General features: G+C 35.5%; 1 long non-coding RNA gene and 2 other non-coding genes across 3 annotated transcripts in view; 2 read left to right on the forward strand and 1 right to left on the reverse strand.

Moving 5' to 3' along the window:
• Positions 1-2,284: 2,284 nt before the first annotated feature.
• On the reverse strand, positions 2,285-2,356 carry TRNAG-UCC (transfer RNA glycine (anticodon UCC)). Its single transcript has one exon. It is a non-coding gene; the product is annotated as a tRNA-Gly (tRNA).
• A 144-nt stretch (positions 2,357-2,500) lies between these two features.
• TRNAM-CAU (transfer RNA methionine (anticodon CAU)) lies at positions 2,501-2,588 on the forward strand. The gene is given in 2 exon segments: positions 2,501-2,538; positions 2,553-2,588. It is a non-coding gene; the product is annotated as a tRNA-Met (tRNA).
• A 313-nt stretch (positions 2,589-2,901) lies between these two features.
• The window catches only part of LOC131070168 (uncharacterized), a 37,210-nt gene continuing 26,115 nt past the window's right edge, over positions 2,902-13,996 (forward strand). The window contains exons 1-2 of the long non-coding RNA XR_009112287.2: positions 2,902-3,445; positions 3,974-4,057. This is a non-coding gene — a long non-coding RNA (uncharacterized LOC131070168). The remainder of the gene's footprint in view (positions 3,446-3,973; positions 4,058-13,996) is intronic.

The following is a 13,996-nucleotide window of genomic DNA, read 5'->3' on the forward strand; positions in this document are numbered from 1 at the left end:
ATTTAACCTAGTTTGTCATTTCCTCCTTTAGGATTAATAAATTATTTATTTATCCTAAGTCTTCTTGTCACAATTAAATGTTCATTTAATTGGCTAATTATTCCTCTTTGTGAATTAATTAATAAATGATAAATTATTAATTAATTTACCTAATTTCTAATTTGCATCAATTTCCTAATTTCCAAGTCATCATTTCTAACTTAATTTTCTAATTTTCTAAATTCCTAATTTCAATTTCCACCTATTTCTCTCCTAAATTCATGGAATGACATGTCAATTTGTCATAATTTGTCATAATTGACAATCAATCAATTTTTGACATAGAAGTTTGTCATAATTTGTCATAAATTATCAATCAACAAATTTTGCATAGAAAGTGCATAATTTGTCATTATTTTTCATAATTGACATAATTGATTTGCAATTTATATTTGAATTGAATCATGCTAATCTTGTCATCTCTCCAATTTTTCTATAAATTGGATGAATTTCTTCAATCTTGGCTAATAATGAGAATGAGAATAATCACTTTTTCGAGTCAATCACGCTTCGAGTACTCTTGTGCCAATGTCAATCTTGCTTTCACATTAGGTTTATGCACTTGAAGGTGAGATCCACAAACAAAGGCTATTTGGAGAAGAAAGAAGGACAATGGAGCCGCATGAAGGAAGCATTTAGATCTACATTTGGTTTGCATAGTCTTTAGTTTTGAATGTTTCATTTTCATGTCTTTATTGAGTGTGTTAGGATAGATCATTGCAATTTGCTTTTGTGATTGAGCTAAGACTATTATTGATACTTGCTTTGATGATTTCCGATTTCCTATCTACACTAGCAAATCTTGAATTTTATCATTGTTTACTTTCTCTGTGTCTCTATTAATCTGGTTTACATGCATAAGGAAGACTCCTAATATTTAGAATCCATTACTCCGCAAGGTCACCACACAAAAGCTCACCGTACCTCTGCATCTTCATAGCCACACACCGTACTACCACCCCTCCCCTTCTCACCACCATACAACCTTCTTTGGCCCCATCGTACACCTCCCTCACCACCATAAGACCTCCTGTGGCCACACCGTACACCCTCCTCACCACCGTATGACCCCTTGGGCTCCACCATACGACCGCTTGACATCATCGTACAGTTATTATACCGTACGCCTCCCCTCACTCCACCATACAACATTTACATTGTACGTCATGCTCTCCATCCCCTACCATACGGTCTTCCTCTCCCTTTGTATGTCCACCCAGTCACCGCATGGGTGTCCCCTTCCACCATACGGTTGATCTGCACCGTACAAGTCTGGAACATTACAATAACATTTACATAGCAAAGAAGATTCAAAGTGATTAAAGATTCATACACAAACGTGACCATGGTTTATCCATAGGATAATCCAATTTCTATTCATTAAAGAATAAAGGGATGTCACAAAAAAGAGGTAAATGATTCTGAAAGCAACTAAAAATTTCTATTTTGCAACTTATATGTAGCTGGGATTCTCACTCGTTCCTAAGAGAAATGCACTAGGGTGATGCAAATGTAGAGATAGGGATCATAGCATAATCAAAACTTCTTTTTTAATACATTGTTCACAATGTAATGTTTGTTGTTGAAGATTGAAGATGAATTCTTGTAGTTTTACTCATGGGATCTATAATCTTCAAGTTTAATTGGTAATTTGAATTGTTGAAGTGTAACATGTTGATATAAACATTTATATTTAAAATTGAATGGTTGTGTAGAGGTTTGATTCAAACAAAAGGTTTATTTTCTAATATAATATTTTTAATAAGTAATTTGGATCACAAAGCTTGTATTCTTAGTCTTTTGATTAGACTAACTTGAAATGATTGTAAGAAATACTCAAGACACAATCAAGTATGTAGATGTGTCTTAGTTAAATGTGATGTAAATTAAAGTTATTTTAATTAGTGCTCCAAAATGAAAAGTAGAATTGAATGTGAATTAATTTATATTAAATGGTTTTAAAAACTAAAACATACTAAGTACTAAATCAATATATAATAATTATCAATATATAACAATTAGTGAAATAGATAAAAATCAATAAAATTTAAATTCCAATTTTTTAAAATTCCATGATCACTCTTACATTCTACATCATGCATAAATGCAAGCTGCAACTCATATATATACCAAAGTAGTTAGTACAAAGGGAAGCTGCAAGGGGAAAATAAATTTATTTTCCTGTTTGAACAACGAGTGCAGCAGGAGTTTCTCAAGCAAACTGCATAAGATGAACCAAACACGATGCGTTTGCCGGGAGTCGAACCCGGGTCTATTGCTTGGAAGGCAATTATCCTAACCGTTGGACTACAAACGCCATACATAAAATACTTAATGCTCATAACTCACGCCTCCCAGCATCGAAACTTGGCTCTCACACAAAGTTGATAATGGATTAGCATCTTATTTGTGTAGATTTTGACAAAAGAAGAACATAATTTTTGCATATCACCAACAACTTGGGGTGGTGGCGCAGTTGGTTAGCGCGTAGGTCTCATAGCTGAAGTTGAGTAATCCTGAGGTCGAGAGTTCGAGCCTCTCTCACCCCATTAATCATTTTACTACTACTTTATTTTAGCATCAGAACTGCCAGCGTTTATATCCTATGATTTGGGTTGATTTTTCCATTAAACTGATTTATTTCATTATTTCTTCTTTTTAGAAAATTTGGAAAATTCAATATCCACTTCCCATGCGTAGCCTTTGCTTCCACATTTTAGATTTTAAACTGCGCACATGTCGTGGCTGTGCTTCTACATCTTGCATATTGAACAATGCACGTGTTGTGGCTATGCTTCCACATTTTGCATTTTCGAACTACTATTTTTGGTTTTACTAGTGCTCACAACAAGTGCAGAGCTAGACCCCTATTTGTATTCTGCATAGCACATATCACCGGGCTGCCTTGTATTATTAACATTGACAAAAGTTGTGGAATTTGGCCTTACACCTTACACCTCCTAGTTGCATTTGCTTGAAAACATTTCCAACATGCATTCTGGTATGATAGCACCTACAATTGATTGGAATGGACTTGCAAACGCTATTCTGACTCCATTCTGTACTTTCAGCTTTTACTAAGCAAATTAGTGTAACATGAAGCTCGATGATTGTTCTGTTGTCTTGATTGTTGTTCTGGTTCTACTTCTGTTCGTTCTGGTTTTACAGTCCATGCCATCAAAATTAGCTCACCTGAAAACAAACGAAACACTGATGGGATTGAGTTGGGCAACTCTAAAAATTTTAGAGTAACTGACAACATTATCAGTGCAGGTTCATCTTTCATCTCTCATATACATATTGTCCTAATAGTGAAGGTTGTAATGGATTTTATTGTTGGGGGCCGTCAATGGGTGCTCGCAGATGTAAGCCAGAATCTCACATGCGGTCCAGGCCATGGTATAAGGTACCTTTCGATGCTTGTGAATCATTTTTTGGGAGGTATTTTCTTAATTCGATTCATAAAAAATGCAATAATTTTTAAATGTTGATTCGTTTTGTTCTTAGTCATTTATATTGATCCATATTCTATACCTAATAGCTCAGAGAATTCAAAATCCCAACTTTCAAGATGGCAAGTGCAGTGAAGCTAGAAGAAATTTTATTAAATAATCTTTTGTGATATAAATTTCTCTTTTTTTTTTCTTTTGAGTTTTTTGTCCCTGTATCCATGGGATCGCATTTTTTTTTGGAATTGGAGAGACATATTAAGCATTTGGGCCTAAGTGCCGTGGTCATTGCAATTTCTCTTGTCTGTTTGGTCTAGTGCCACGTTTTTTTGAGCCAGTTTTGTTTTGTTTTATTGAGATCTATCAATGTCCAAAGTTAAGCTATTTACACAGGTGGAAAGAAAACAAGAAAATTCAATTTATATGCCCAATATTTTGCTTAAATTGGTGTCAATTATTGATTTTTCTCTCCTTGTTGTATGCAGCTCTATTCCAATCCATTTTTGCTTCAATATTCAAAGAATAAAATATGAATTCAGCAACGGCTTCAGATTCATCAAAGCCCAGAGGTATATTTCAAGAAGTTACGTTATGGAAAACTGTAAATCATTAATATGAAAGAGTTAGCTCCAACATGAATCCTGGAGAAGAATGTGTCTCCTAGAGAAATTAAATTAAAATAATGTTTGGAATTTGTATAGTAAGTAATTATATAACAGTACATTATATGCCTAGTATATATAGCATATAAATGTATATCAGATCGTGTAAAAATCTGAAGTAGCTGGTTTTGGTTATGGTTACCAGTACCACAAGTGGTATTACAACCTTACACCCCAATACCTTAAGCAACTGTACTCACTCAATTCATGTGTCCCCTTACGACATTTTATGCCATGCTTTTCTTCATATTTATGGTGACTACCGATTTCTGAAAAAATATTACCTGCATTTCATTACTTATCCCTTAACTTTCCCCCTTCGTCCTCCTCTCAGTAACTCTCTTTTAGATGTTATTCCTACTAGTCTTTCATCCCATTCTTTTTCATTTATTCCCCGGAGTCCAATTTGGTTAGTCAACATACTCCAATTATTTGTTCTATACTTCACTTCTTATTTCCTTTATGTTTTTCTGTCACTTGCATTTTGTTCTAATATGTTCTCATCCTTCTGATATGTTTCTGTCCAATATCTTTATATTCGTATTTATTAAAGTTTTATCTGTTCCTCCATCCATTGTTTTTTTCATCACTTGTCATAAGACTGTTGTTATAGCCCTATCTTGTTTGCACTTCACGCTTCCACAGTTTGCAAGTACTACAAGGAGGTGGCACTAGTAAAAAATGTCATGTGCCTTGTCTGTGCTTCCACATTTTGGATACATGTTGACATAGCAGTTGTTGTGCTGCACTTAGAGTAGTTTAACTGATTGTCTGTGCTTCCACGTTTTATTATTTTCTTGAAATAGTTAGTTTTGAGAAGTAAATCATTGTAATTTTTGTTCTTACATAAATCATCTTTCAGTGAACAAACTAAATAGTTGTTTGTAGATTAGCAAAGAAATAGTTTATTTTGTGCTCTAATCAATTGTAGTATGTAGTAGAGTCTTTCTATGAGATTAGCTGCACTCTTATTGTAGACTCCATTGCTCTTACCCTAATTATGTAAGATTAGGGTTTCCATTGCTCTTAACATAATTATGTAAGATTGGTTGTTGATTTGTGATTCACAACATTTCTTAAGTAATTTAGGGTTTCAGTCTCAGAACAAGTTTAGGAGCTCTCCATTCAAGCATTGAGTGGAATTAAGTGCAACTTAAACTAGCATTGGGAATGTCGACTAAGATAAAGGAAAGATTGTACTTAGGGCACAACCACAACTTCACAATAATTTTTTTCATTTTGGAATAAATCCCAGCAGGACAATCATTGCATAGATTGTGTTGATTTACAAATTCACATTGGGAATGGAAAAGACATATGGCTCCCATAGATGCATCCAATATAGAATTTGAACAAGCCAGATAACTAGTCTTCAAATAAAGCGTTTAATATGGCTCTTGGTGGAAAAGTATGAAATCTTAGATGTCCAATTTGAGAGGGGTTAAGCGAAGAATGTCCTTCGAGTACTTCGCAAGAACAATGATAAGATTCAACAAAATGAATCCAAAAAGAGGTTGCAGTGATGGAGAAAATTGAATGAAGAAATTAGCATGGAATGAGCAAGCAATTGCAGTATTAGGGTTTTAGCAAATAATAGATTCTTCACTTAAAACGAAAGATTAACCAACTATTGTAATATAATTTCCCATTATCTAAATTTATCTTTGCTTTTGTTAGATGTTTTGTTCCCCTCACCTATACTGCTATATTTGTGTTTTCATTTTGACAAAATGTGTTCTCATACTTATAGCATGTGGTCAAATATGGACGTTCTTTGCAAGCTAAAGCAATTTTATTTTTTCCTGGCAATGGAAGCTTCTCTTGTAGAAGACAACCATTCTCTAGCCTCAAAGCACTACACTTATACATTTGGACTAGATTTCTGACAGAGAAGGTATATTGTGGCCAAATTTGATTTTTTTTTGAAAAAATGCCCACATTCGTCGTAATTCCGACGCTAATTTCTTATTTGGTTTCGACGAAGAAGGCATTAACTATGAGAATTTTCTTTTTTTCAAAAAAGTGCTCGAGTTCGTCGTAATTCTGAGGACAACGACCATTACTTTAAAAAAAGAAGAGGGGAATTCATTTGTGCATTACAATCCTGTGTAGGCCTCTGTGCCGACTTCAACCCCCAAGAACATCAAACCCGCGTCGAACGCATTTGTGGCATTGCTTGCAATCCCGCACAGGAGGTAGATTCAAATTGCCCTAGTTTTTAATTTCATGTTGCAAAAAATATACATGTGGTGGTTAATTGCCCTAGTTTAGTCTCATAAAACCATAGAACTGTGATTGAGGAGTGAGCGTTCAATTTTGTAGCAGCAATCCCTTCCTCCCATATATGCGTGTTTTGATTGTTCACATGAGATCACATCTCTTTGCGGCATCGTATCAAACAATTCATGAGCCTTGTCCATGTTTCCAAATTTTGCATTCATGTCAAGCAGTGCATTTGCAAGTACAACACCTAACAAAATTTCTCTATCCATTATGCTTTCCGTTATGCTTTGATGGATGTCCATACCCTGTTCCAAAGCTCCCATTTTTGCATAGGCAAGGAGGATGTTGGCAAAGGTTGTTGAATTTGGCTTTATGCCTTCCAATTTCATTTGCTTGAAAGTGTCTAAAGCCTTTTTGACAAATCCATTTTGTGCATATCCAGCAATCATTGCAGTCCACGAGACAACATTTCTTTCAGGCATTCTATCAAACAGTTCACGTGCCTTGTCTATGCTTCCACATTTTGCATACATGTCTACCAGGGCAGTTGCAACTGCAACATCTGACAAAATTCCTCAATCCTTTATGCTTCAATGAATGTCCATACCCTGTTCCAAATCTCCCATTTTGGCACGGGCAGGGAGGATAGTAGCAATGGTCATGGAATTTGGCTTTACACTTGCCGATTGCATTTGCTTGAAAGTTTCTAAAGCCTTCTCAACAAATCCATTTTGTGCATATCCGGCAATCATTACAGTCCAGGATAGCACATTTCTTTGAGGCACTTCGTCAAACAATTCCCGTGCCTTGTCTATGCTTCCACATTTTGCATACATGCTAACAGAGTAGTTGAAACTACATCTGACAAAATTCCTCTATCTTTTATGCTTTGATGGATGTCCATACCCTGTTCCAAAGCTCCCATTTTGGCACAGGCTAGGAGTACGCTGGCAAACGTAACTAAAGAAATGCAATGATCAGCTCCAAAGACATCAAACCACTACTAACAAAACCGAGAGTCTAAAATATGATAGGGAATAGTGTGAGTTGTCTTGAAATAAAATATTTTATTTTTAATTTCAACTAAAACATAATTACTCGGCCATTTAATGTTATTAATAAGTGTTTAATTTATGAAAGAGATAAATGATTGGCCACAAGTGCATGAGTTACTAAATGCACACAAATAAGTGAATTTGATATTCAAAACTATCTACAATGAATTCAATTCTTGTCCATTAGTCATTTATGTTTGCAATAAGCATCTTTCTTTGTTTTTCTTAATCTTTATTCATAGTTATGTGCATATTTCACATTCTATAATTAGGATATCAATTGCTATGCCTGAACACTAGCATGATGTTTGTGTTGTGGTATAGATGCGTGGAAACATAATTATGGGATTGTTATATTATAGAGATAATAAATCTAGATATCGCATATTAGTTCTAGCTCTTCTTGGATTGAGTCTAAAGTTGACATACGGTCATAAAGCCATTATTAGCAGATCTATCCATTTCTAGTAAAGACAATTGAGAAAGTCATTTTGATATTGAGAGTTTCTTATCTGTTTACCTATTGATCATTATTAAGCCATAATATTTAGGTCTATTTATCTCTCTTGAAAAACCTCTATAAGTGTCCTAGATTGTCCCTACTACTCACTCTTCAATGAAATAGTGGAGTTCTAAAGATTTGTTGCACATGATGGTGTTGAACGTATCAACAAGGCTAGCATGGAAGGCATGTCCAAGCTTCCACTTGTACAACTTACAACAAATGATTTGTTGATTGAAGAAATTCTTGAAATAGGGATACAATCGAAAGACAAGTAAGTACATACAAACCTCCTTAGTTGAAAGTAAAATCTGTGTATAAAAAGAGTACATTGAATCCCAATCCATAAACACAATAGAGATACCGATGGAGACTTAATTGGATGTAGCATGTCACACCAAAGTTGTTAGAGTATGCTAAGCTAGTACATAATGTTTCGTAAAGCCACATTAGTATTTTACCCAAATCATTATCTACCAAACTTAACTTTAGTAATCCTTTTGAAGATTCATTTCATGGTGCTAGATCTTCATTTAGTTCCACTTCTTGTTGGAGAAAAGAACAGTTATTTCTTGAGGTAGATGAATATCCCATCAACAAAGGACAAGACCCTTTCTAGAATATAACAAATTCTACTCCAACAAAAGATCATGGGGGTTTCACTGGAGATATTGAATAAGAGATAGACTTCTACTATTGCATTAAAAGCATTGGCATGTTCTTCATTTATTGATGTAAACTCTCTGTGACGCCACCACAACCAACAAATGTGTAAAAAGTTGTTTGCAATGCATGGATTTTTAGGATTGTCCTTTGAGAAAACATAATTAAAGTATGGATGCAAGATCTGCCAGCTCTTGAGGGAATCTTGATGAAAAATAACTGTAAAATATTTGGGCAAGCTTATATGCAAAAACTCATGCTTCCTGATGGGTTTATGTACAGAAATAATCACAAATTAAGTGGTAAAGGGGCTTTTGGAAACAAGAGGGATAGAGAGGCAGTGGAAGTGAAAACTTCTGGTGTTGTGTCTGCTCCATCTCAAAATGGGAATGGCGAAGGTGTTGTATGAGGAGCTGAGAAGGGTGTTGGAAGAAGTGGGGGTGTTTACATTCCCCCATTTAAGTTGGCTCAAATAATGAAAGATGTGGAAGACAAGAGTAGTGTGGAATACCAGTGCATGACATGGGATTCCCTTTGGAAGAGTATCAATGGGTTAGTAAACAAGGTAAATGCATCTAACATCAAGAACATCATTCCAGAGTTGTTTGCAGAGAATCTCATCCATGGGAGGGGTCTATTTTGTAGGTCTTGTATGAAATCCCAAATGGCATCCCCTGGATTTATAGATGTTTTTGTTGCGTTGGTTGCAGTGGTAAATACAAAATTTCCTGAAGTTGGTAATCAGCTTTTGCGAAGAATTATTTTGCAGCTTAAGAGGGCATACAAATGCAATGACAAGCACATGTTGATAGCAGCAGCCAAATTCATAGCTCATTTAGTGAATCAACAAGTTGCACATGAGATAATTGCCTTGGAGCTTCTCACCCTTTTACTAGAGAACCCCACAGATGACAGTGTAGAGGTTACTGTTGGGTTCATGAAAGAATGTGGTTCTTTGTTGCAAGACCTTTCACCCAAAGGTCTCTATGGGATTTTTGAAAGATTTAGAGGTATTATCCATGAGGGGGAAATTGACAAACGAGTATAGTTTTTAATTAAAGGCCTTTTTGCAATTCACAAAGCTAAGTTCGAGGGTCATCCAGCTGTGCATCCAGATTAGTTAACACATGAAGTTTTCCTAGAAGATGAACTTGATCAAGAAGCTAGTTTGGATGTTTTCAAGCCAGATCCTGATTTCTTAGAGCATGAGGCAACCTATGAAAAACTCAAGAAAGATATCCTTGGAGATGCTTCTTTAGATGAAGCAGAAGGGGAGAATGATTCAGGTGATGATTCATATGATGATGATGATGATGATGATGATGATGATGATGACGATGATGACGATGATGACGACGATGACGACGATGACGATGATGATGATGATGATGATGATGATGATGATGATGATGATGATGATGATGAGGAAGGTGAGGAAGCATTGAGAATACAGGATGAGACAGAGACAAACTTGGTCAATTTAAGACGTACAATTTATTTGACAATCATGTCAAGTGTTGATTTTGAGGAAGCTGGTCATAAGCTACTAAAGATCAAGCTTGAACCTGGTCAAGAGAGATCATACCTTCGTTATTATGGTCTTCTTGGGCAAAGATTTTTTATGATAAATAAAATTTATGAGGAATTTTTTGATAAGTGTTTTGTACAACAGTATTCTATGATACACAGACTGGAAACAAATAAATTGTGTAATGTTGCAAAGTTTTTTGCCCACTTACTTGGTATAGATGCTCTTCGATGGCATTGTCTTGCTTATATACGTCTGACAGAGGAAGATACTACTTCCTCTTCTCATATTTTTATAAAGATTCTCTTGCAGGAGCTGGCAGAGCAGTTTGGTATATTGTTGCTTAATGAAAGGTTGAACGATCCAACAATGCAGGAGTCTTTTGATTCAATTTGTCCAAAGGACAATCCCAAAAATTCACGGTTTGCTATCAATTTATTTACTTCTATTGGTCTTGGTGGTATCACTGAGAGTTTATTTGAGTATTTGAACAATATGCCAAGGCTTGTAATGCCTCAGCAAAAGTCTATTCCTGAGTCAGATTAATCTACCTCTAATGACGATTCTTCTAGTTCATCAGGTTCGTCAGATTCTGATACATCAGACTCAGATTCTGAGAGTGAAACTGACAGTGAGAGTAGTAAGGAGTCACCAAGAAAGAAAAATAATTCAAAGCATGACAATGAGTATGAAAAAACAAGAAGAAAGAAAAGGGCGAGGGCATTTGACTCAGAGGATGGAAGTGACAGTGAAAAAATCAGAAGGAAAAAGAAAAGGAATTAAAAATCTTTCTAGTCAGTTATTCAAGGCTCCAGTAGACACCGTTTTCCTGGACTGTGACAAACAAAAGAATCACTCCCAAGTGCTTTGGTTTTATAACAAATGATTATAAGATGCTACAATGTTGTCTTATGTATTTTAATAGCCACGGGTTTTAGAGTTTTGTACTTGACAGGTAATGGATAAACAATGTTAGGAGGAGAAAATATTGAAGGCCAAGTGCAGATTGTGATAATACTAGATCAATGAATCCTATTATTTATTGAGTATTTCTTGCTTTCCATGTTGTGTGATGTACCATAAGAAAACTAGAAATCTAAATTCAATAAGATGCTTTGTTCAATGATGATAATTTCTATTTTCTTTCCTGTGAAGAAAGACCATGTCAGACAATATCAACAAACAACAAAATAAGGAGACAGTTGCTAGATTGTGGTCTAACTTGAAAAGAAAAGGTGATGGAAAATGTTATTGTCCGTGCAAAATTTGTAAGGGGTTAAAGACTAGAAGACTTCTAATCAAAACATCAAAGAAACATTGTAGGCTGCATGGTCACATTGAAGGTGGACATGATTATCATCCATTGGTAAGTTTTTCATTATATTGTTTTGACAATTTATATACATAATAAATCATGTGATGATGAGATCATAATCACGGTTTATTTATTTTTATCAATTTTATACAGGTCGAGCACCCAAGAGCACATGGTATGGATCAACACAACCCTGAGCATATGGTTTTCGAAGTGGACAAACATGGAGGTGTGAATATCAAAGTTGAAGATAATGATCCCATGGAAGATGATGATCATGAGCCAGAAAAACAAATTGAAGATGATGGTACAAATACATTGATCCATGACTCATTTAGTACTTGCGCAGCTGATCATGATGATGAAGATGACCTTGATGTTGTTCATTATGTCCCTCTACTTGAGAAGGCATCTAAGGCCCTTTACGAAGGCTCGCAGGCAACTCTTCTCTCTGTTGTATTGTTGTTGGTGAACTTGAAGGTTATGAATGGTTTATCCAACATAACAATGTCACATATGTTAAGGTATGTCATATATGTCATAATAAACTATGAATCATGTTGTACCATTAATATTCTTTATTATAACAAATTATATTTTTTTGTTGTAGATTGATAGGTGAGTTTTTGTTACCACCATCAAATATTCTACCTCGCTCATACCGAGAATTATCTGTCGTTATGAAAGATATTGGAATGGAGTATCAAGCAATAGATGCTTGTCCCAATGATCATATTATATATCACAAACAACATGAATTTCAAATTGAATGCCCTGAATGTCATATCAGTAGATATTGAACAGATCAAATAACAAAAAGGGCTCCTCGCAAGGTTCTTCGCTATATTCCCATTATTCCACGTATGCAACGATTATTCAAGTGCACTAGCTTGGCACAATTTATGGATTAGCATGCATGCAATAGAAGTCAAGATGACATTATTCGAATGCCTACAGATGGTTCAGCATTTATGGACATAGAGGAAAAGTGGCCACACTTTAAAGAAGAACCTCATAATCTCAGGCTTTCATTGGCAGCGGACGGTGTCAATCCATTTGGAGAGATGAGATCTGTTTACTCAGTGTGGCCTATTTTTGTTATCAACAATAACATTCCTCCATGGATGTCAATAAAGAGGGAGAACATAATGTTGGCAATGATTGTTCCAGGTATTTTATCATCTAAATATAGTCATCTAAATTTAATTATAAATATTGTAGTAAAATGGTCATAATAATTATGTAATGTTTTTGTTCATTCGATTAGGTAAGTACCAAGTTAAAGATATGAATGTATATATCGAGCCTCTTATTGACGAGTTGCTGGAATTATGCAATGGTGTCACTATGTATGACGTCTCTAGACCAATAGGACAAAGACAATTTCAATTACATGTGATGCTTCTATGGACAATACACGATGCCTCAGGGCTAACACATTTTTCTGGTATGTTATAGTGTTTAAGTTGTGCATGAACATTATAATTCAAAAAATTATCATATTTAATCCAATTATATAATATCTTGTAGGTCTTCAAACAAAGGGAAAATTTGCATGTCCTGTTTGTGGTCCAAAGATGAAATCTCAATTGGCATAATGTGAACCAGTATGAGGACATAATGATATTGTATGTTGTCATTGATGTCAATATGTGATATGAAGTAAACCGGCATATGTGAAGAGAGAGAACCGGCATATGTGTGAACCGGTATATATGCCAAAGTGAAGCGGTATATTTGTTCAAGGTGAACCGGCATGTCAAGGTGAACCGGCATGTAGTTATGGGAATCGGCACATGGAAGCATTGTATGCCTACCAGTTGGTAGGTAGTTTCCACTTTAGGATTTCTGGTTGGAGTACCTCAAGCCTGTGTGACTCAATTGGTGATTTTTGTGTGATAAGTTAGCAGTGCAACAAAGTATAGCTCATGTTTCCATGTCAGCCTTGTGCGAATGAAGGATATTGTATGAAGGAGATTATCCCTATCTACCTTGGGAATGTGCGAAGTTTGTTAAACGGTGATAAAGCGTGATGGGTTATCAGTCGTCATGAAATCGGTGGATAATGGACGATGGAGAATGTCTTGAGATTGATTCAAGATTGTTGCATTTAATGCGGTACGATTCAATGGTCAAGATTGAACCGTTTGAATTGCTTAAGCTAATAGGTTTAGGGTTTAGGGTTTTTACTACCGACCTATCTGTTTCCTATAAGGTCGATGTTGTGTTTCTTTTAGAGGTTGTTGGCAAAAGTTGTGTGTGAGTATCCAAGAGAAGGGATACGTGATTCTTCCTAGACCTGAGGAGAGAAGTGATATCTGCAGAGTGTAAGTGCAGAAGGTGAAGAGGAGCTTAAGCGGATCTGCATTGGCATTGAGTGCTATTACCAGATCATTGTAATACCTATTGATCTCTAACCACCTCAATAGTTGGAAAATCCCCTAACAGGATAGCCTTAACCGGCTTGTTGTAAATCCCTTAACAGGGTAACTCAAAGTTATTGAGATCTAGAAAGCTAGAGAGCTCTAGAAATCCTTTAGCTCTTGAGTTCTTGAAATTC

Source organism: Cryptomeria japonica, chromosome 4 (genome assembly GCF_030272615.1).
Source record: "Cryptomeria japonica chromosome 4, Sugi_1.0, whole genome shotgun sequence".
NCBI lineage: Eukaryota > Viridiplantae > Streptophyta > Pinopsida > Cupressales > Cupressaceae > Cryptomeria > Cryptomeria japonica.